At 43.6% G+C, this 24,273-nt stretch overlaps 1 protein-coding gene and 1 long non-coding RNA gene across 4 annotated transcripts in view; both read right to left on the bottom strand.

Annotated features, from left to right (window-relative positions):
• The window catches only part of CHD2 (chromodomain helicase DNA binding protein 2), a 73,565-nt gene extending 68,558 nt beyond the window's left edge, over positions 1-5,007 (bottom strand). For 2 of the 3 annotated variants that reach the window (XM_082321527.1, XM_082321531.1), the window contains exons 1-3: positions 4,629-4,997; positions 1,891-1,962; positions 1,091-1,180 (exon numbers count right to left, since the gene is read on the bottom strand). The gene's annotated coding sequence lies outside the window, so the exon portion shown is untranslated. Of the gene's footprint in view, positions 1-1,090; positions 1,181-1,890; positions 1,963-4,628 lie in introns of all 3 variants that reach the window. The other variant, XM_082321528.1, reaches the window with a different exon arrangement.
• Positions 5,008-7,748: 2,741 nt separating this feature from the next.
• On the bottom strand, positions 7,749-22,440 carry LOC309595061. The gene is made up of 3 exons (XR_014229171.1): positions 22,355-22,440; positions 10,736-10,815; positions 7,749-7,859 (listed from the first exon to the last, which is right to left on the bottom strand). It is a non-coding gene; the product is annotated as an uncharacterized lncRNA (long non-coding RNA).
• Between the last annotated feature and the right edge of the window lie 1,833 nt (positions 22,441-24,273).

Raw genomic sequence — 24,273 nt, 5'->3', positions numbered from 1 at the left:
TTCGCTAGCCGTGTTTTGTTGCAGGACAGCCATGGTGTATGGTACATGTCTATTATCTATAAACACTAGCTGAATTCTGTCTGGCATGTTAGCAGCGACTTGCTGCACATAAAGGTTTATTACAACCTAAAGAGACATTTTTAAGAAGCTTATGCAATATTGGTATATGACTTCTCTTATATGAACAGGCTGAAACCTTCATCCAAGCCAAACAGAACAGCTGCACTCAGGTAGGGGTTCCTAAGATCTGTATTCTTAAGTAATTGTGATAAACTATGTAATTTTTAAAAGCAAATTATCAAGAGTATTTTTGAGAATCCTGATATACATGTCTTCACGAAGACGCCTTATGCTTTGAGGTCCTGAATACGTATTGAAGTACATTAGCATGGTAAGCTGTGAAAAGGAACCAGTTAAGACAGGCAAACAAGATCCCCAACTTTTAATTACACGGTGGTGAAATCATGACTCAAATGTAACGTGTTACTCTGTCTCTAAATGCAGAGCCTTAAAATGTAGGAAAAAAAAAAAATAATCAAACATTAGAAAGCTGATTTGTTTATACTGCAAGAAGGACAGCAAGATACTTCATAACGACTGGGTGCAGGTTTAGGCTTTTAGAGCAAAATTTACAGTGAAAAGAGAATTTCTAAGTTTATTGTATAAAAACACTTTATTGGAAAAGAAAAGCTTATAAGTGTCACTTGCTAATGAACAAATACCTCGAACTGAAGGAAAAGCATTTCTAAAGTTTGATTAGACTGAATGTCCACAGCAGAGATGGCAATCCTCATAACCACAGCTTTATTTTACAATGTGTTGACATGGTCATTTCAGATTCTTAAAAAAAGTCTTATTTATCAGTAACCATAAAAATCTTAGAAGATGTATAAGGAGACATTAACATTACTGTGTTTAGTACACACTAACAGTTTTCAAATGCACTAAAACTTGAAAGAAAATTCAACAAGGCAAAACACTGTAGCTTAAATGTTCAATGTTTATTTTGCTAATTAAAAAAAAAAAATTACTTCCAGGATAATAAAAAAAACACAAAAAAAACCCAAAAACACAACACAGTATAACATACCTGGTATGCACAGTACGGAATTTGGCTCAAGGTCTTTTACCCAACCAGCCATCTGAATCTTTGGAAGCAAGAACAATATCCAGTAACAGCCTTTAAGAAAAAAAAAAAAAAGAAACAAAAACACCAGGTTTGTCTGAAAACAAAGGTACATACAAATTTTACCTACAGTTCTAATGTTCTCAACCAATATAAACTTTTCCAGAACACGTAAGGTGTCTTATGATTAATAAAAATTTTACCTACAGTACCAAAACATAATATTCTATCCTTGCCAAGCATTAGCATTCAGGTCTCCAAAAACAAGAAATAGGCCCCAAAAATCTCCTTCTGTATAAATACCTGAAGTTTAGGGTTATTACTGTCATACACTAATTCTACAATATTCCCAAGCGTTAATGCTACAAATGCATTAAGTACAAAAACCAAACAATTTTTAAAGTTCGATGCATGTTTTCACTGGTGAAATGAGACCTACAGAACTTCTGGGTTCATATGAAAATACTGTCATTTCCCATCAAATACAATGTACATACATAAAAAAATAACAATCCACTTATTAAATAGCCTTAGTAAACTAAAATTTATACAGAAGTAGCAGCATAAACATCACATTAAGACAGTCTACCCATATCTTCAAAAAAAGGCTTTTAAGAAGTCCAGATAATTTACAAAATGTGTCCCCTCCAATTTAAAAATGAGATTTCCACCCCCCATCTGCACAGTAGCAAAAAGGCAAATCCCCAAGATCAAAAAAATAAAAAGGAAATGAACATACTACCACAAGTTATAACCACTCTTACCTAAGGAAATAAGGTATGAACAATTCTTCTGGAAGCCAGTCTGGAAATAAGGTATTGTTCATGGAATTCTACCTAAAAAAAGAAAGTATGGAAATTTTCAGCATTTTGCTTTAGAAAAGCAGAACAAGTCAGATGCTTGAAATTTATTGATCTTTAGGTAATTAAGTTAGGAAAAACTTATGATAGCAGTAACTGTATCTTTAGAACTCAACTCTAAAAATAAAAGTACGGGTGGCTGTACATACTTGGCTGAAGAAAAACACTGGAGATGAAGAGTGACTGACATACAACACGCATGATCTATATTTTTGCATGAATAACTGCAATCTGCTCTTTTTCTCCCATTGCTTTAATTTTGAATGACTTAAAGATCAAATATCTAGCCAATTTAAGATTTTTTTTTTCTTAAGAGTAATTTATCACACAGTACTTCTCAGTCCTTGTACTTTTTTTTCCACATTAAAGTCTTTAGAAGGCTATGCAAAATTAAATAAAACCTCTAGTGATAGCAAAGTAATTTTAAAATGGCTTCTGTCATCAGCTTCTCTGAATTTTAAGTCATAAGTTACTTGATCTCCCCAAAAAAGATTATCTTTTTTGCCTTTCAGAATACAGTTTTAAAACCTTCAGCTTCTTTAACCTTTAATCAGATCCCAAACTATGCTCTTCAACACAAGGAACACCATATTTGCACTACCTCTAGCCAACTTTTCTCGCCTTTTGTGAAAAGGCTTAACATTTTATTTTGCAGCAGTTATATTTATCACCACTATTTCATACTCTAGAAGAAGTCTGGAGTCATTCTGTAAATGTGTGGGTAATTTAAAAAAACATTTTAATGTTACATTAAGAAGATATCTAAATATAAATTAAAACTCCTACACCTTATATATACAAAAAATACAGAACCATTAAATAAGCTACGTTAAGAATTAAGAGCAATTTATTTTCAGAGACTGCTATTTTATTTCAGTCGCTGGAAGAAACAAGTTAAAGCTATTTAAAAAATTATCCCCTAATATATTAAAAAAAAAGAAAAATACAGCAGACACCCACCTAAAGCTAGAACTTTCTTTTCAGCAAAGTGTATATGTCAGAACCTGTTCTACACTGCAGAACTGTTGCTGGGGTTATAAAACCACCATAATCCAAATCTAAAATAAAGATACCGAACACTTTGCATAAAGGTGACAGAAGTCCAATGGTTTCTGAAACTTGTATTTATATTTCCCCAAAAAGCCAGCTTTCATTGTTGTAATGACGGATTTGTATTTGCAGAGGAAGTATCGAAAAATGTAGATTTACCTCCAACTGAAAAATTTAAAACCTGCACGGTGTTTTATAATCCTCTACAAGTGTACACCAGATAAATCCGACAAATATGGCTATACACAATCTCCAATTAAAACTAAAGTTCTTAACATTTACCTCTTGCTCTACTACAGTGACTTTTTCTACATTTGGAATTACAATTTTACCCTTAAATTGGCAATTGCTGAATGCGAGCCAACGTAAAACAAACATCAGGCATCCCATTTAAACTTGCATTTTTAGAAAGTCTTGCAATAGGTGTTGTACAACTTCTAAATTATTAACCATCGAAACAACGATAAAAATGCTACGTAAACAGAAATGACTGCGAGCCCCCCAAAAATGTATAAACTGAATACTAAAAACAAAACTGACACCCAGTAAGTGCTTTTTAAAAGCTTCTAATGTCACACACAAACCCATTCGTTTCCTTATCATGTAATTTATATTTAAGTAACTACCTTTTCTTCTCGTAGCGTCGTCTAAATCACAACTGTAGTATTTTGCCAACTTTAAACTGTAGACTTGGCATGACCGAGCTTTGTTTTTTTTTAAGCTTGTAAGTTTTTGCATTGCCGTTTTAATTGCAAAATCATATTGCACGTAATTCTTAAGAGTTTTGTTTAAAGTTCTGCACCTGAACTGCTGTTTTTCAAGTGAAGTAAATTTCTATCTATTGTTTCAGCAAAGTACTAAGCTGTCTCATCTGCAGCCTGTTTTTTCTTACTGGTTTAGAAAGAGTTAAAAGCCAACACCCCACGAAAAAAACACCAAGTTTTATTTTTAAGAGAAAAGGACATGGCGTCTTTGTTCTTACAAACTACGAAAACATATCCCCATCTGAGCAGCAACGGGCAACAAACGCTCTTTAAACAGAGACGGGCTCGGGGCTAAACATTTAACTGATGATGTAGTACAGTCTTCACCTCTCCCCCCTCCCTCCACTGCTGCATTGGAGTTCTAAGCTGGTTTGCAGATGCCCCCCTTCCACGCTGCACTGGAGGGGAACAGGTCTGCAGCCCCCCCCCCCTCGCTGCTGCATTGGGGAACCCGCCTGCCGCTGCCCCCGTCCTCCTCCGTGCTGCACCGGGGGACGGGGCGTGCGGAGCCCCCTCGCTGCTGCAGGAGCGGGGGGGAGGGGGAGCGCTCTGCAGCCCGGCAGCCGACCGGTGTCACCGGGGCGGCCGCCCAGCCGGGCTCCCGCTGCGGCACCCCCTTCCCCCGCCGCTCCCTCCCCAAGCTGCCCGGCTCCCCCCTCACCCGAAAGGGGTCACGGAGACCGAGGGGGGTCCCCGAGGCTCCCCTCAGGGAGCGGCGGGGGGGGCAGGGAGCGGCGGGCGCCCCCTCCCCCTCCCGGCTCCAAGGACATTTTGTTTTTCCTCCCAAGGACAAAGGACAATGAGAAGCCAGGAGACCCAGGCACTTACCCGGCGAAGAGCAGCCCGCTGGCGGGCGACGGGGGCCCCGAGAACGGGGCGCCGCTCCCCTCCTCGCCCTGCCCGCGGCGAAGGACGGCCCCGCGCCCGCCCGGCGAGGCAGAGGCGCGGGCAGAGCTGCGGAGCCCGGCGCCATTGCCCTCCGCCCGTCGGCAGCCCCGCACGGCAGCCCGGCTCGCAGCCCTCCGTCGCCCCGGAACCCCCCGAGCGCCGGGCCCGGCTTAGCCCCCGAGACCGGCACCCGGGGGCGCTCGCCGGGCCTCCCCGCTCCGAGCGGCGGGGAAGTCGCCCGGGAGCCCGGCTGCAGCTGCGGCTGCTTCCCCGGCCATCTTGTGCCGTGTGTGTGAGGGAGTCTCTCCCGTCTCCTCTCAACTCCTTCCTCCCCTCCCCCCCGCACAACATGGCCGCCCGCTCCCTACTCACTGCGGCGAGGAAGGGGCGGGGCCGCGCCCCTGCCCCCTACCCACGGCGCGCAGCCGCCCCCCCTCCTCCTCCGCCCCGCCCCCGGCTGCGCGCGCTCCCAGCGCCGCTCCCCATTGGCCGCGCCGCGCCCTCCCCGCCAGCCCCGAGCGCGCGCACCGCTCCCATTGGCCGCCCCGCGCCCTCCTTCGACCTCCCCACCCCGGGCCCGCGCGCACGGCGGCCGCCGGCCTCCCATTGGCCGCGCTCCCCGCCGCCGAGTATTGGCGAGCGGCGCCGGCCGCTCCCCATTGGCTCCTGCCCGCCTCCTCGCGCCCCCGCCCCGCCCGCCGCGGGCTCGCGCCCCGTCCGCAGCAGCCTCCCCTCAGCGGGAGGCGGCCGGCAGCGCCCGCCCCGCCGGCGGCCCTGGGCCCTGCTGCCTCCCGCGCCCCAGCCCCACCTGGCCGGGGCGTCCCCGGCTCCACCCCGCCTCAGCTCAGCCGTGACCCCGCTTGGGCTGGGCACCGCCTTCTCTTCTAGCCCAGGCTTCAGAAATCCCTCCATACCTCAGCCTGCCCAAGGCGCCTTTCCCCAGCCTGCACCGATCCACAGCGAGGTTCAGCCTTCAAGTTAGGGAACTTGGCTTGCGAGAACCCCTCACCCAACGGCCCAGCGTGCCACCGCGCCCTGTACTGCCATCCCCACAAAAAGCACCTCCGTTTTCTCCTTGGCCCTTGGTAGGCAGCAGCCCAGCCTGGGCCGTGGCAGAGCCCACCTGCCGGCCAGGCCCGGGCACCGGCTCCGCCTCACCACAGAAAGCAGTGCCACAAAAGCCTTGGTTCTCTCGACCCGGGGACAGCCAGCTGCCCTGGGCGTCCTCTGCGTTGTACACCCTCAACCCGCTCCTAAGCCCCGCCGGTGGAAAGAGCCAGCGCGACCACATCACCTGCCTGTCTGCAGCATCAACCCCAGTCCTCATTAGCACCTCCCAAAAACACCACAGACACCCAAATAAAACTAGTTATCAAGCTTTTTTTAGCCAACACCATAGAAACTGTCTCGTATGCCAACCTCACCAGGACACTGTCTCCTATTTTGACTACTGCCATGGAAACCACTTCAGGTATCGGCACAATAGAGGGGCATCCCCCTCATTCTTGGTCACCATCATAAACCCCTGTCATAACCCAGCCCATCGGTTATGATGTTCCTCTGCAACAGGCTCACCCAGCAAACCTGACAGAACAGCATAATTAATATTTACATACTTCAGCAGTCACTTTGACTGATATGCATGCCTTTCTCCTCCTTTTATCTGCACAGCTTACTCCATGAAAAGCAGAGAGAAAGCTGTCCCATTCTTCCTTTTTTTATACTAATAACGTGGGTACTTATAGCAGCAATTAAACCAACAATGCTTAAAATGATTATGGAAGGTCTCAGGAGCTAGTCTGGCACTTGAAATCATGCAGTTGGACTTTAGTAGCCATCTCCTGAGCTGGGTCCTGGAAAAGCCAGAAGTAGTGGTCAGCTGAAAAGAATCACTCACTAATGTCCCTGAGGAGAAATGATTTTGAGCTGAGCTATGCATTTCCTTTAAAAACAGAGAGAAAAGCTGACCTCCCTGTATAGGATAGCAGGGATAGGAACGCACAAATCTACTGGCTTGTGGACAGTGGCAATAAGGTGGTTACAGACTTCAAAGAAGGGATGGTGGTGGCCTGCATAAACACACCATGGGAGCCTCCAGCCAAGGAATCAATGGTGGAGCAAAACAGCAGACACTGCGTCTCACTGGAGGAGGGAAAAAGGCCTTCCCCCCCCCCCCAAGAAGAACTGAAGTTCTGGTCTACAGAGACTATGGAGAGCCAGAAGCCTGTTCTGCAACTTCATTCCCATTCAGATTCTTGTGAAGGCTAATCCTCTTGCTCTCAGTGGAGCTGCTCATGCTTAACTGCAGGGAAAGGTGTTTGCATGGCCAGAACCCAGATGCTGGCCTCCTTGGAAAACTACCAACAGTAAAGGAAGGGGAAAGGCAACCAAGGATAAGGCAGGAACTAGATAAAAGCAGGGTGCAGCAAAAGCACTTCTACTTATGTCGGCATTTTCAGTTGACACTACAAGGTATGACTTCGCAGCAAGGACCAAGATGAGAAGTTCAATGTACAATTTCCAGCCTTTCTATTGTTTCTTCCCAGAATACAAGTACATTTCTAGAAAAATATATAAGGTGTGATCACTTGCAATAACCATATGAGAGAGAGAAAAGAGATCAGGCATTCAAGACATAATCGCACTGTGTAAGAGTAGTGTGATTCCAGCCAGAATAGTTTCAGATTGCAACTGAACAAGACCTAACTTGTATGCTCACACTGTTATCTGATTTTCTCTAACTATACCAGACTGTCTAGTATAATAGACTATTTCTCTTAAAAAAAAATTTTTCATGTACATTTACAGACAGAAATGTTTTTGAAAGTCACTTACTGTATTGCTGCTACATATAACCAAAAAAATTACTGGAAGTCTAATATCCTCATTAAATATATTCAGTGCTGCTCTTCTGCTTCCTGGCCACCAAGGCCTAAAGCAGCTCCAAGAAAGCTTACACAAGTATCCGTTACCTCTTGTGCTTCTTGGCTTCAAGTGAGTTACATATGTATGTGAACGTAAGTACAGTCACTCTCTCCGGAGCCACGGCACTCGGACAACTTTGCTGTTCGTGAACCGGTAACAGTTGATCTGTTTGCATTCTTCTTTCCCGGTGAAACAGTAGAACAGTGCTAGTCTCCTTTTATACATTTTTATCTCCCAGGGTCAGCTCTGTATAAACACAAAATTCTCATTCCTACTGCCTCTGTGGTTACACCAGTTTTTTCCTTCTAAATTCAGCATTTCTACACAACTGCAAATTCCTCCATACAGTTTATTTTTTCTGTTTTAGACAACACATTTTCTTGCTTTGCGTATCATCAGACCAAATACTTCAGCCATGTTTTATGAACCACATGTCTGATAATAATGAGACAACTTAATGTTTCCATTACTAATTTGGGAACTATTTTCTGAGACTGCATCTGTGGCTAGAATTCCAGATAAAGGCACACAACCTCACTTTTGGTACTCGCCCGAACTGTTTTCTTCTACAACCTTTCTTCCTTCCCCCCAGCTCCCGTGAAGATTGTTATTATCCCTTAGGGACAACATGCAAAAGCACACTGTAATTTCACAGGGCAGTGTCCCTTCCCTGCCTGCCCCAACATGCCTTCTGTACCCGAGGATACCAAAAGATTGGTGAAGAAGCTTGTTCTTTGCGACACATGAGGTGCAAATGTAGCATACAGCTCTTCGGAGACACAAATATAATGGAAAGGCCAGAGATCTGACACCAGTATTTGACAAAAGTTATGTATTGTATCTGCCTTTTGAAGTGGAAAACAGGAGTCTAAACAAGACAGAGAGATGTGCAGTGTCACCAAACTTTTCTTCCACCAAAACTCTACCACTTTTCAGTAGAAATCAATAACAATTTTCTAGGCCCTAGGCCAATTTCGATAGAGAATATGCAAACAGGATATCAAATGCCCTTTGAACACAGCAAGCTGTTTTGTGGTAGGCATTTAACTTCCTCCGAACTGGGTGTTCACAGAAATTGTCACTTTGTCCTGAATATAGTATAGCTCTATTTTCTATTTTTGTAGGTAACCTGTAATATGTTGCTAAAACAAACAATCTGCCTTTTTTTTTTTTCCTTCTGCTTCCTTCCTCAGTAATTCACTATTAAAATCACAGTAATTGTACAGGCAGATACAAATTACCTTCTATCACACTCTGAAAACCTGGGATTTTGGAGCAGCGTGCACAAAGACGCTGTAAAAGTACGGCTGTGCCTGCGCTGCTGTCACCTGTAGGCTTTCCTTAGCAGTGACAGAGAGGAACATCAACAGACAGAAATGTAAATAAAGACAAAGTTCTTCCAAGCATGGAACCAACTTCCCTCTACAACTGGTGAAGATGGTTATGGTATATTGATCCTAGCTAAAGCTTTTTGCTGCTGTCACAAGACAAGCAATAACAACGGCAGCAGCAAGGATCAAAACCAATTCTACAGTTGGCTCGTGCTATTCATTCTGCTCTGGGTCTAGAACTGGAATTCAAATCCAGACTTTTGTTCCAGCCTGTAATGAATAATTGCAAACACATCTACACACAGAGAGAGAACTTTTACATACGCCCTTTTTGTTTCTAGGATTTAACACTGAAAACTAAGATTATGTTAATATGGTGGGTTTGCTCGCACTTTTATGGTGCTTATGTTTAGAATGATGAACCTTGTGAGCAGCAAGAAAAAGATTTATTACCACGAATAATTAGAAACAAATTCCTATCAGTCTCATAAACATATGGTAAAGAAAAAAAAAATCTTTCAGTCTGCTAAGTCAAACTCCAGCGCTTTTTCGGTTTATTCAAAATGAAGAAATTTTAATCAAGATTCAGCTCTCTTTATTCCTGTTTTCAAAGAAAAATAAGTTATCAGTAAAAAGTATAAAGACGTAATGGAAGTGAAAAATGGAACCAATATCTTTTGTGGAATTTAACTGTTGTTCCTAAGCAAATTTTTAACTTGTTGGTCACAACACATCAAAGAATCAGTATGTTTCTGTACACGTGATCTTGTGGCTTGAGCTCAAATTTTAGATCTAAGAGCTCCTGAACAACCTACCCACCTCGCTATTTCAGTTTTGCATGAGTTCCTCTATACAATAAGGCAAATAAAAGACCAGTAACTGTTGTCTAGTGAGAGGATTAATTATTGTGCTGTATATTAACTTGACTAAGGAATATATATATTTTTTTTCTTGAGAAATCAAGTCCACTTTTCTTAAGGAGGTTTGAAGCTTGAAGTTCTTTGTTATTATTACAGATCGTCTTCAAAGTATCCCGTGTTGCCATCTTAACTGCAAGATATAGTAACCATCTCAGTCAAGGTACTTATGCTGTATTTGGTCAACATTTAACATACAGTGATTGCCTTAAACAGCAGTCTTAGAGGTCTAAGAAGAGTGGGAATGATACAGTAGCTCTTATTTTGATGAAATCTTATGACAGTTTAAAACTCCAGACTGTTTCGAATTTAAAGAATTTGGGTGATTGTTTGATAATATGTTTAATTGCCTCAAAGTAAGCCACTGGAGCTTGAAATAACAAACCTGTTTCTCTACCTCTTTTTTTAACCCCTGGTACTTGTATGAAATGACCTGGGTTTTTTTTAAGGTCAGCTTTTAGGTAACAAACTACTCTGCTTGGCTTGACAAACTTTTATAAGAGGACTTGGACATGGTAGAAAAAATACTGATTGACCATTTTGCCCGTACCTACTTAGACACTAGAATTTATACAACTGCTAACAAGGTATCACGTCTCCTTACATGAAAAAAGAATGATGCAACTTTTCTTGTTACCGAAATCACCTTTGAAAGCAAGTAAACTAACGTGCACCTTCCCAGGAACTTTAATACCTATAGCTACAGCATGCAAAGGCAGGTTCTGTGACTTGACTTACACACTAACCTCTCTGTACTGATGAAGTTTGCTGCTTGGAAGCTTGCAGGACTGGAAACATGCAAGGATTAGACATATTGGTAGGGTTTTAAATCTCTTTAAAAGGTGGAAGCTGCAAACAGTGCTCGTTATCTTACCATTCTGGCTGTAAATACGGTCTGCAGAGTCATAGGAGCGTTCTGCTGAGCTGGGAGGTGGTCATCGTTTTATCAAGAGTCTGTGAAAAAAAAAAAACCAAACACATTGGCAAGATTAAGAGAGCCATACCCAATCTTATGTTTCAAAATAAGGATATTGTTCTCCCGTTTTCCAACGTATCACACAATTGTTGCGTAAAGAGTCAGAAGAGAACATTTTATAACTTTTAAGCAAAATCTTCAGAATATTTGGATTTTAAATGTAGCTGGGAAAAAATACATTTTAGAAGATCTAGACAGTGAAATTAATAATAATTGGGTTTTGTTTTAAACGTAGATAATTTGAAATCCTAGCATGATTACAGCCTTGTGCAGGTTTAAAGTTCATTTTCCAAAGTCATTCGTCTGTCCATCCTTGAAATTCATTTGTTGCAAACATGAGCCAGCAAAGCTTGATTGCTTAAGTGTTTGAGGAATATGATCAGAAAAGGGAAAACAGACTTAGCACAAATATGTGTTTACATATCAAAATCAAGGACACCCTCCCCCCTAACTATAAGCTCCAATTTTTATTTTTTACTAACTCTCCATTTGAGTTCTAGTGGAGACTTTGGAAAGTTTAGATGATGAGCATAACAGCAAGTGTACTTTCTTGGGAAATTTCCTTGGAGGTTTGGAAGCAAAGGGCTTCATACTAGGCTTGCAAACATGATGAATTTCACTCAAATTGAAGAAGATGAATTACAGCTACTCTAGAATGAAAAGAAAAACAACCCAGGCCTCCAAAACCACAAGTACAGAAAAGGGATTTTTATTTCAAGCAAGTTTCAAGCCTGTTTCCATAACGATCTTCATTCTTGTCTCTTGTGTGCAGGTAGCACCATAGGGCATTTTATTGATTGCTATATAATAGTTGACAAAATGATGCATTATTCAGCAAATTGCCACATGCAGTGAAAAGAAACCGTTCCTTTCTTTCTGAAATCTTACAAGCATATACTTTTTTTATTTTATAGACAGCCTGATGAAGCACTGAATCACCTTGTTGTAATGTACCGTACATATATATAAAAAAAAGAGAAGACCCCTTATATTTGTAACTCAAAACAAACTTCTTCACATTTGTCAATACTTGTTAGATGTGGAGTCCAATCAATTTTTGATGTAGTGATACTATATCAGGGACACTCTTGGATTAGAATGTCACCTGAACAGAAATAGCTTCTGTGTCAGACTGATGTTTCCCGTGAGCTTTTATATTTTCTTCCTACAGTCGATTCGCTATAAACTCGCTCCTGCCAGAGCTTTATCCAGCTAGGAGAACTCATCAGCCTAGGGACTAGAGCAGTTTTGTGCATGTCGGGCATGTCGTCCATCTAAACTCCAGAATTAGCAGCTTTAACTGTTGCAGGCAACAGATTTGCATGCTGAAACAAATACTCTTTCTCTCTGACCAAGCCATTAACGGTGATGATCTTGTCTCAGCTTGAAATCATTCACAGTGTATTTTTTTTAAATTTAGTCAAAGATTAGTATTAGAAGGTGAGCTGGTAAGAAAATGTAAGCAGCCCAAGACAACCCTGTTGGTACAGTCCTGTCGCAAAATGAGGTCAATGGCTTTTTGTACAATTAAAGCAGCAAAGGGAACACAGGACGTCTTGGGTGAGACACCCACAGCACTTCACTGTCTGAAAAATCTGACTGCAACTTTCATTGCAATTTCACCCAGCAGAAGACCCGAAAAAGATTCTATGTGCCCAAAAGATGACTTATTTGCTTCAAGATTTAATAGTGGATTTAACAAGAAGTTATTACCTCTCGCTACAAAGGTGTCTTGTTTTAAGGTCTAGAAGCATTTAGATGAATAACAAAAGCTAGGATTTTGGCCTCTTCTTGTTCCTCCAAACATAAGGGTATTAAATCATGTACCTGTGCCTTTAATTCAGCACTGAGTAATTACATTTAGGTCAGTGGAATCACTCCAGGTTTTTCTTGCTGTGTCTAAACGGAACGTTGTCCTAAGGATTTGGAAGCATATGAAGTGAATTTAGGAATGAACGTGTATGTCAATACTTGGAAAATGTAACTACCATGAATTAACCCAATCTGTAGAAGGGAAAGAGAACATAAAGCAGAGGTCTGAATTTCAAGTGTAAGAGCAAGAATGTATATGCAGGTATAAATGCATCATTATTCTTTGTATTTTCCCCAATATTTCTTTTTCTTGCCTATTTTTATTAACAATGGCAAAAGGAATAACAAATTAAATTGTGCTAGGTACTTCATCTCTTATTCATCTCCTTCAGTATACCTTTAAAACCTTTCCATAAAACAGAATATCAAGAGACCAAGTGTTAGACTTAAGTAGAAGCAAATAGGTCAAACTAAAATGCATTTAATTTGGAAACTATCTAAAATTTTCTTGTAACAAGCCACACATGTTACTGGTATTAAACACTACATTTGAACACTCTGACCTAGTGTAGAAGATAAAGGAGACCACAGAACACCTTAGAGGAAAAAATGTATGGGGAACATGAGTTTGTATGTGTAGGAGATAAAGTCAAATGCTTGAATAATTTAGAATCATAGCATGAACAAAACCGAAACACTGGGACTTTAATAACTGGCTTTTTTTTTCTTAAACTCCAATTATTAAGATATTGTGCTCCTGGCTAGCATATCAAATGCTGATAATGAATATTCAGGGACAGTACTTTTGCTGCATGAAGGAAAACTGTTCAAAAGATTAATAAAGGATTACTATATATATATATACACACACACACAAAAGATAATGAAAATTGGAACCAAAGCTAAAGTTGAAGAACAATTATTTAAATGCAGAAAGTCTACTCAAGTGTTGTTAATAAAATGGAATTAAGCGTAGGAGAAAATATAACCTAATTAAGAAGTTCAGAAAGGCATATTAGTACATGCTGGAAAAGTAATTTTTATATATGAAAATTATTTTATGCTTTATATTATCATTATAATGCACAGTCTTACATGCACAAATCAAAGATGTGCATGAACTTCACACTAGAGCTCTGTACTGCTTGTGTTGCTGGCCATCAGTGCACACTGCATTCAAGTTACATTTGACCTGCAGATTTAATGTAACCTTAGCAGAGTTACAAGAGGGCAATCAAGAAAATAATGATCTTGAGGTGGCAAAAAGGTTTCTTTACATTGCTTTTCTGTAATGAAGGAATCACTGTCTCAGAGAAATCTTTGCAGGTGACAGGCTTTCAAAGGAAATGCTCTTTTAGACCCAGAGCGAGGAGATCAAAGACCTTGCAAAATTCAACTGCAGTTAACATGGCAGAATCTGACGTACTCTTGGTCTTAAATATGACTAATACTTTTTGCAATCCCGGTTTGGATTTGAATATCACTGATAGAAGTTATCAAGTCTTTTCTGAGCAGCTGAAATAACGAGGCCTGCTTTTCTGATAGCCGACAGCTGCGTACCCAACTAGCACTGCATTGCTGCAGCGTCCCCGCTCCTGTCCCATATTCAGGTGGAGGCTGCGATATTTCTGAGCTACACATTACTGACCGGTCAACTGGCACATAGATGCTGATTGCTTGGTCAGCGCGGAAAGCAGAAAAGATAGCCTTTGCACTCATTTTGTAGTTCGTTCTTTAGCGGAAGCACTAATTTGTCTCTATAACCTGCAGCCTCCCCCAAAGCGCAGAAACTCTAGAACGGAAATTTGTTGAAACTGAACATCAGATCAAAAGCTCAAGGCCTCTAATAGCATGATTTCATAAGCCCTGCCTCCTTGAGAAGCCGGGATAAAAATACAGCTACATGAAAAATAAATGAGCAGCTTTTCCTGACTCTGAAACCAGAAAATAATGACACAAAACCAAAATCCAATGCAACAATATCGCTTGTATTCCCAAACACCAGCCTTAGTGCCCGCTCTCCCAGCTCCCAGCGACTTGTTAAACAAATGAGCCTTATGATGTATTTTGCATGTGAAAGATCCCAGAGTGGAAAAAGTAAGCTCCAACACCGAAGACCCTTAACAAAAATGCTGTTGCTTGTTTTAAGAGTTTTGCATGGACAGGGGTTCAGTCTGACCTTGCTCCTGCCGCAATCAGTATTTTCTCTCTTGATCAAATGAGCGGTTCTGCAGCACTAGCGGTAGCCTGAGATTTTAGATCAAAACTCAATACCTGGAAGTCAAGTCAGCCCATGCAAGTCAAAAAGGGCCAGATGCGTGTGTGCACAGACCAGTCAGACATCTTTTTATACTAGAAACAAATACTCTATTTAAAACGTACCTGATGTACTACATTGTCCCCGAACACCTCAGCTATGCCTCCGCAATGCTGGGTGTGCGGCCACGTTATCATCCCGGTTATCCTCGCCACGGGCTCGCTGGCATTTTTGGAACCACATTACACCTCTAAAATTTTTTAAGTCTCCTGGAGAGAGAGAGACCTGATTTTGGTTGTACACTCTGAGCCCCTCAGGAGAACTTTTCCCCTTTTTCCTTGTTTTTCTTACTTCTTGTTATTACTTTTTTACCTTAAGTTTAAAAATTAAAGCCTTTGGACTGAAAGAAGGTGAAGGTGGAGTCTCTTGATTAAAACCAAGGAGAAAAACCTTAAAATACAAACTCCCATGAACACAACATGTCTCCTCCCGATGCATTAACGCCGCTTCACAAAATGGCGACTGCCTCTGTAGACAGCTGCCTAAAAACACAGGCGTTCCCGCAGGAAACCAGAAATGCAACTTTTTTTTTTTTTTTTTTTAAAGCTTTCATTTTTCTCTCTTTACATCCAGTCCCTCAGGGACTCCTCAGAGCCCTCCGCAAAGCCGCTCTGACAAGCGATGGGGAGCGCACAGAGCTCTCCTTGCGCGGGGACCAGCCCTTCCCAACCGCCTTCAGCCTCCGGAGAACACCCGGGACCCTTCCCCACGCTGGCGTGGGGCGAGTGGGTGCACGCAGCCTGGGCTGCTACGCTGGGCTCTGGGCTCCAGCGCCCTGTACTCTGCAAATAAATCTGCTGATTCAGCCAGTATCACCGGGATCTTGCGTTTCCAGAATTTTCTCCCTCCGCTTCCCAAATATAAAGGGACTTTTGTGCTAAATACCGAGCTGGAGCACTGATGGGCTCCGTGTAGGACGCCATGTGGTATTTGGTTTCTCGCTACAGTACATGTTTTTATAATGATGGGGGAAGGGAAGGAAGGGAGCTGCTCTTACCAGCATGCCAATAATCTGTTGCAAAGGACTGGAGCTCTCAGAGCCAATTAGTCCTGAAGTTAACCATTTAACTGCTGAAAAACTCAAGTCTCAGACACAGTCTCAGTGAGATTAGGGACAGAGAAGACTGTGTGGGTACCCAGGACATCGAGCTCAGTGCAGATTTGTTCACAGATGCATTTTTCTACACTTCAGTAAATACTTTCCATATACAAACCGACCACTGAAACTCCCTTTGACCACAGCACGCAAAGGTGGGACAGCTATGTCCAGAACACATATACCGCACAATTTTAACAAAAGCTGGATTTGTTTCAGGCTCTGTGCCAGCCTGTGGTGGAGCCATGGAAGCCACCCACAGGAGCTGCATTTCCCATACGGATTTCGGGTGGGTACAAGCCCCTGCCACAGGAAGAGCGAACCCATGCCGTGGGGTGGGAAGGGTCCGGGTGCTGCCCTGGCAGAGGGAACCTGGCTGTGTCACTGCAGCAGCTCCCAGCAATGCCGCCGCGGACAGAAAAACACCCTAAGCTGGGGCAAGCTCTGAGAAAGCAATGGCGTAGTCCGTCTCCCTCTAAACGTATGTCTCCATCATCCCTGGGCTGCGCCCAGACACAAAGACATACTTTGGACCTCCCTGAACCAGTCTTGTTTTTCTAACCCCTTAACTGCATTAGAACAAGATGGAAAAAATTGTTCTTTTTATATGCTGCCGTTTAATTTGTCATAAACTTTTAATGCCTGAGGCAGACTAGCTCATGGCTTGTTATGCACTACTGAACAAGCCAGGGAAGAAGATGCACAGGGAATTCCCAGCCTTGGTCTTTTTCTCCAGGGGCAAGTCTGAACATGGCCAGGGAGTACAGACAAATTAGTCCTAATGCAGAGCAACAGCAACACGCTCCCACTTGACCCAGCGGGTCAGTAAACCTATTTTTGTGTTCTTTTTTTATTCCATGACATACCAGAGAATATTGGATCAGACTCTCAGGGATGCCAGGAAGACCAGCAGAGTTTGCATAGCACGATGAAGTGCCCTGGCATACTGAAAGCAAATCTCTCCACCCCAGCTTATCAGCCCTAGCAAAAAAGCAGAGTTTATTTGCTTGGGAGAGGCTGTACTAGTGCTGCAGGGCTGCTTCCAGCCCAAGCAAGTGCTGCAGTGTACATGAAAGGCATATTCCTATACCACTAGCCTCTCTAATGAGTGAAAATGAAGTCAAATCTCCCTCCTTGCCATGGAGAAGGTCCAGTGCATGTGAAAGGTGCCTGCTGCTCCCCGGGCAGGGCTATAGCAAGGCTGGCACTGTAACGCATACCACTTTTAAGCTCCAGGAAGAATTCTGGCTACATTAAAGTATAAGTTTACATTCAAATTAAAAACACTGTAGAGGGGGGGAAACGTATTGCTAAGAAAACAGCAGATTATTTAGGCATGTGAGCTGTCAGAGCTCTGGCAATACAAGAGCTCTCTGTTCCTGTTGCCTCCCACAGCTGCATTCACTAAATATATCCTGGGCAGAGAACTGCATTTCTCCACCCCTTTCTCAGCCCAATCAGGCTTGCACAAACACCGCCAGGCTCCCTTGGGACATGCAGTCAGGCAGCAGCGATGCCCTAGTTACAGGCGTCATGAAGGACAGAAGAGACTACTGATGCCTGCAACAGGGTGAAACTGTTAGATCCACAGGTTATTTTGAGAGGGATTGTGTGCAGCTGATAGATATTTAACTGTTAAAAACAGGGTGGCTTGTTCTCCATAAGGATACACTCCATTTGTATGTTAGAATCAGTTACTGGAAGTTATTCCCATCGGATGATTGTCAATAGCTTGTGGAAAAGAACTGGTGATCTCAGAGCAAATTCAAGCAGAAGAATTGTCACCTCTATAAAAAAAAAAAGTTCAGCTACTGGCAGATTTAGGAGGCGAGCAATGGTCTTCAGTGCCTTGGGGACTGGCTGGCCAACAGAGAGCAATCCCAATTTTGCCTTCCATCAAGTCAAGGCTCTGTGGCATATTGTCTGATCATATATCTGCCTCTGGGGGGGGGGAAAAACCCTATGACTAAATTTCCATAGGGCCAAGGCGCTTCCCCCTTCATCTCTGTTCTGCTCTCCACATATCTCCCGTCCTCACCTTACATCTTCTACTTCCAAGGACACAAATTCTTTGGCCCAGCACAATGGAGCCTTGGTCCTACCTGCAGCCTTGAAACACTGCTGCAATAACAGCAACAAAGACAAGCTTCCCCTTCTGATATAGTTAATTCTATAGTGGACTCTTTTTCTGCCAGAATTTGATCATCTTGGTGGCTTTCCTCGCTTTCAAGCTGTGAGCCAGCAGGGATTTTGACCCTCCTGGTCCCTTCTTTCCTCACAGTTCCCTATTTCTTCAACACCTCCAGCTCCTCTAGCAGCAAAGCAAATTTGACAGAATCTGGTCGATTTTTCAAGCTTTCTCATTGTAAGAAGTCAGCAGGAGCAGACTACATCTTGCAATCAAACCTCACAGGGGGGAGAATTAAATATCTCATGCATGACCTTAATCCGTAGGATTTTGTAGATAGTTTTTCTTGTAATCTCAATACTCAGAGCTTATCATGCATTCAAATCATATCTGTAGCCCTAGAACATTTTGCAACAAAAGGAACCCAAATTCATTTTGATATAATTATGCAGTCACACAAGTCACATGCTTGCTGTGGAATAAATATAAATACTGAGCTTTTGGGAATAACTGCCAGACTTAAATGGAAATGTAAAAAAAAGCCCCAAGAACGAAAGCTATCCATTACATAAGGAAAAAAGATCAGTTTTAGATGTCAAATTGCAGTAAAGGAAAAAATGGTACAACGTATGTATGAAGAGTCTTTTAATATCTCCTTTTTTCAATCTGCAAAATATAAAAGAACGAACCTAAACTCATCCTTAAGCATCCACATAAGGTAAGGACCTTATTTTCAAAGGTAGTACTATCATTTGAGGTATTTAAAACCTTTGAAATCAGATAATTCATTCCCAAAATGACCACAGGTCCCTAAGCTTAATCAAATAGTTGAAAGCTAGAAAAGTTAGAAAATTGTGCTGTGTTTTTTGTCTTTCCTACAAATTCTCTCCTTCTCTGCTTTTCTTGCCTTCTTGAAACAAATTGTCCTCAAAGACCGTTCTAATTTTGTATTTGGAAATTGCCACTATTTTAATTAGCTTCGTTGCTGTAGAAGAACTACACCCTGCTGCACCGGTTATACTGAAAACAAGCGTTGTTCGCTGGGGACAGAAGTGGGTTTGCCTGCTCTGATCGCATAAGGTCTGCTGGATCCTATGGATTTCCGAGCGCGCATAGAAAGATGTAATCTCATCTATGTGCATTTAAGAAGGAATTACAAAATGTGAAACCAGATGTTAAGACAGCCACAGAGAAGCCACGGGAGTGCGAGTTACCTTCAGCAACACTGCAGTTCTAAAAGCAAACAAAGGCATAAGAAACTGGGATGGAAGGTTTCATTCCTCACACAAGGCAGTGACTCGCCCACATTCCCAACTGCTCAAACAAGGGAGGCAAACCCTCCTCCTGGCAGACCAGATCCTCTGCGTTTTATCGTGCGGAGCAAATCCCAAGCAAAGGCAAGCCGTGGGGGTGGCACATCATAGCAGACACAGCGCAGGGCCAAATGTATTTCAGAAAGGGACCCTCCCTTGCAAGCCTCTGTATTAGCTTGCCTTTGTGAAAAAAATTCAAGAGTTCAGAAGTTTTGCTTTTCACATCTGAAAACACAACGAAAAGAAAAAGGGCTACTACTAACGATTGCTTTTCAAGAGCCAGACTCATCTTTTCTTCAATACCAAAGTTTTCTAAAATTGCTAAGAGGCAGTAGTTGACTTTTGTTTTTTAAACAATCCAAGGACAGATAAGACAAGTAGAAAAGTTAACTGAACAGAGAGCCAAGCAGTGTGTAAGGTGGATAAGGTGCTGCTTCTAACCATCAAGTTATCCATATGGGAAGATTTGACCGAGGGATATGGAAACTCACCATCCTAAACATCAGCTCAGTCATTCCCAACATACAAAGCAGACTTCACTGATGAAGGACAAGTTCCAGGTGAGAGACAGCACACAGCAAAGCTGCTAAACATGCCCAGCTCCACCCTTCCTGCGCGGCTCTCTGGGACATGGGGAGCGCTGTGGGGTCCCCAGATGGCCGGGGCATCAGCTGAGCGGCTGGGTGGCAGCACCGGAGCCATCGGCAGCAGGGATGAGGAGGAGGTGGTAGAGAGGCTGGATGTGAGGAAACAGGACCAAAAAGGAGCACTGAAAGTAGAGTACATTGCTAATTTTCTAGAGAAACTCCAGGAAGCCAACATCTTTAAACTATAAACCTCAGAGAGGCTGCGGTTAGGAGGCAAACGTTGCTGGGTGACGGGGCTACAGGGAGGGCTGCAGGGAGGGCTGTACCTGCGCCCAGGGAGCAATGCCTCAAAGCCACGATTCATCTGGAGCCCCCCAGGGAGCGGGGCTGGGTAGGTGGTCCCCTCTGCAGCTGGGCCAGGGCTCTGCTGGCTGCGGTTCATTCCTCTGTGTGATGGAGGATGCCAGATTATGAGCATAAAATTCCCCTCTGGCTTCATACGCCGTGAAGCAAAATTAAGGCTGATGCTCAATGGGTTCAACCTATACCAAGTTTTTCAATTCTCAGATTTCCAGACACCCCAAACCAACACGTTCATTCATTCCTCCTGGGAACCAGCTCCCGAGGGCACCTGGAGCTGCTGCAGAAAGCAAATGGCAGCGTTACCTAACGGGGAGGACTTGTTCGCTTAACAGTTATCAGTGTAGCCTTGGCTGCTGGTGTAAGGAGAGTCCTTGACAACGCAGGCTGCTAGCAGAGGAAAACAAAGCTGTGTTATTAATGGATATATCAAGCCTCACACAAATAAAATAAGCTATCCTGGAGCTGAAGCCATGCCCAAGTCATCATGGAAATGCTTGTTGCACTAACACTGCTGCTGTATGTGAAGCCTAGCCCCAGCGAGCAGGGAAAGCATGCAAACCCGATCCTCCATGCTGCTGCAGATTTTGCCAGTGGCATTTGAAATATTTCAGGCACTTCAGACAACCCTCCGCAGACTAGAGCGGACTTGCCCATCCGGACTCCAGAGCTTACATTAAAAAAAAAAAAAAAAAATCTGTTTATCAAGTTGCAGAACAACAACTATCCATCTAGTTTATTAGATGGAAACAACAAAAGCAGGGGGAGATTTTGCTGACATTATTTCTCCCCGATTCAACACGCTGCCTTGATTAAGTGACTGTTGCAGTGCAACAGCAAACAAACAACACAAGCTCATTACAAGACATTTCCTTGTGCAAAGGCAGAGAAACCATCACAGGAGATGGACCCCCGAACATATTATTATTACTGAGTATTTTGGCTGGCTCGTGCTATTTGGAAATCCCAGTTCTGCCAGGCTGCTTGAGAAAGGCAGCATTTGTCCCCTGCCTTCAGCATGAAAACACAACTCAAATCCCTCCTTGGGAACAAAGGTGCTTCCCAGGAGCCTGGCGTGCTGCCGGCATGCCGAGCGCGTAGCCAAGCAACGGCAGCCAGATCGGGGCTTGCGCCTCACCCATGATGCTCCAGCCTCCACAAACAATTCTTGCCACGTAGACAAGACCGTGCAGGGTAATGGAAAATTACTGCAGGCTTTTTCTTAAAGGGCGAGAATCTCCACTGGCGGAGAGGGCTGGTCCGCGTCCCGCTTCCCAGCGCGCCCCAGGGTGATTTTTGCTTCCTGCAAGAAAGGCTGCAGTGCGTCACAAGCACGCTGGGGCGTTAATAAAGGCAGATAGCATTTGCATGATATTTCAGCTGACTTCGGTGATAAAAAATGTAAAGCAGAGAGCTAAGCAGCGAGGGTGGGGGGGGAGAAGAGCTGAGCAGCCAGAGGCAGGAGGCGAACAAGCCGGCAGCCACCTTCTAGAACTGCTTTCAACACAGCCTCAAACATGGCGACCTTAACACAGCGCAGTTAATGTTAGCCGAGCGCTGATGCCAAAATAATCCTCTTGCACTTGGCAGGCGCGATGTTTTAACAACTGCCTGGCAAATTTCTGCCTGCAAGGCTGCAGGAAGAAAAAAATGCCTTTAAAGAAAGAGCAAACTTACTTTGCCAGTTGTTAGACTATTATTGGGGCAACAGCAATTTTTAAAAATTATAGCCATGTTTACCTCTAGTTTCTAGTGTAAAAGAGAACTTATTTCTTTAGACAGCACTGTGCCTACCTAACTTAAAATACCAAGCTAAAGAGCCACACAAATAGCTATAGAGGCACTAAACAGCCCACTCAAGCTACTGCAGTTTTGCCATGTGAAAATCAGATTTGCAGACTTACCGGTTGGGCAGGGCAACATCTGCCTGACAGGCACACAGACACAGGAGCTGCCCAGCAAGAGGGTCACAGCGCTGCTGCACAAACAGTGCTCTTTGCAGGTTCAAAATTAGCTCCTGTATCCATTACAAGTTTCATTTCATCTCCTCAAGGAGCAGGCAACACTGCCTGTTCCTCAGGACACCTATAGGGAACCAACTGCGTCTAACCTGCAGGGAAACATGAAGCAAACCTGCTCCTCTTCTATAAGCTCCTTTTGCTCACTGCTGCAGCTGCAGCTTATGATGGCCCTGCTTGGGTTCAAGGATGCAGCTGTGCTTTCTACCCTCTCTGGAGCTGCCTGCAATTTAAGGTGTTGCTTGCCAGACCGGTTCTAGGTCAGCTCCTGCAGCAAGGTAGCTTTTGCTCTTCCCCATCTTCATGTTTTAATTCATCTTCTCCTATGTGTTTTTCTCACACAAGCACTGGTTAAAGTCTCAACCCAAATCTTTTTATTTTGTTGTAGCCAGCAAGTGGAAATGAAGCCCCTGCGCCGAGTTAGGGGACTTCTTTGTAACAGAAGCTCCCCCCCCTTAAACAGAAACCTTTGTTGTGAAGCTGCTTTCATTGCAAGCTCCACAAGGAAAGTCATTACATTTAATAGAGGTTGACCTCATTTTGTAGTCCTTGATATTAAAGCTTATAAGGAGGGAACGTAATTAGAAGCGGTGACTTCTCAACAAAGACATACAGTACTTGTTGTTGCTGCCTCCTTCTTACCTAAGGATTCATTTAACATGGCTTGGAAAGAGTAACTTGAAACAGCTTTTGGCAGATAAGCAAACTCAAGTAAAATGCAAAGATCTGGTTTCCAAGAAGCCTTTTACAAGCTGTACAGAGAAATGAAATTAAACCCTTCAACAGAACACAAGGCTTCCTACAGAGACTCCCTGGAAGAACTGCAAACGTGCATTCCGGGTGAGAGCTGAGTCTGGAGCTACATGAAGACGTCTGATGGTGGAGAGGACCAGTGGCCGTGCATGGACCTGCCCACACGGCAGCCTCTGCTCGGCTGGAGGGAATTGCTGGAATTTTCTATTGCATTTCCAAGGCCGTGGTCTGAGACAAAGAAAGCAAAAGGGTTTGAGCTCAGTAAACATGCACGAAGGAGTGAATGCAAAGATGTCCCAGCTTTGTTAGCTTTCTAGCTTTACTAATGCAACCTGGGTTTCCACGCAGTGGGCACCGTTGTCACAGGGGAATGGGTAAACACAACCACTGGTTGCCACTAAATAAATACATTTTCCGAAGCCAGGCAGTGCACTGCAGTGAGGGATGTGCCGCACCGTGCCAGGGGCTTCACTGAGCATGGCTGCGTTGGGGCTTTTCACCTTAACGTGTTTTGAGTTTAAAACATCTGTTCATAGCCTGCTTTTCAAGTAACCCTTATGCTTTTCCAAACCACAGAAGTCCACTTGAAATACATATTTTGAATTAATTTTGCCAGCTCTCGTGGTGCCCCCATTGCCTCCCATCTCCTGAGCGTCCCTTGCATTACCCATGATCTGGGTCCTGCTGGCTAGGTGTCACCTCCCTGCCTAAACACTGGTGCATGGCTAAGAGAAACTCTCATTATGTAAAATGAACAATTTCTTGTTAAAAGCCCCAGGCTCCCTTAAATTTCCCTTTAGATTTTGCGGTTTGAACAAGCGTTTCTGCTTCAGCGAGCCTCAGAACTTCCTGATTTTTGCACAGTTCTCCCTGCTGCAAACAACTGAGTTCAGCTCTGCTCAAAACTCAGCTTTGGACTTGGTTTCTTGAAAAATCAAGATAAATGGTGGTGTCCCCAGCTGAAGCACTTTCACATGGTGTTACATAGCAACTTCTTTTCCGTAGTACCACCTTGCCCGGGTCTGTGTGCCCTGCGCCAAGCAGAGCGGTTG

Source organism: Platalea leucorodia (genome assembly GCF_965183815.1).
Source record: "Platalea leucorodia genome assembly, chromosome: 9".
NCBI classification, from domain to species: domain Eukaryota; kingdom Metazoa; phylum Chordata; class Aves; order Pelecaniformes; family Threskiornithidae; genus Platalea; species Platalea leucorodia.
The sequence above is the reverse complement of the archived record's forward strand: the minus strand, read 5'-3'. Positions and strand labels throughout refer to the sequence as shown.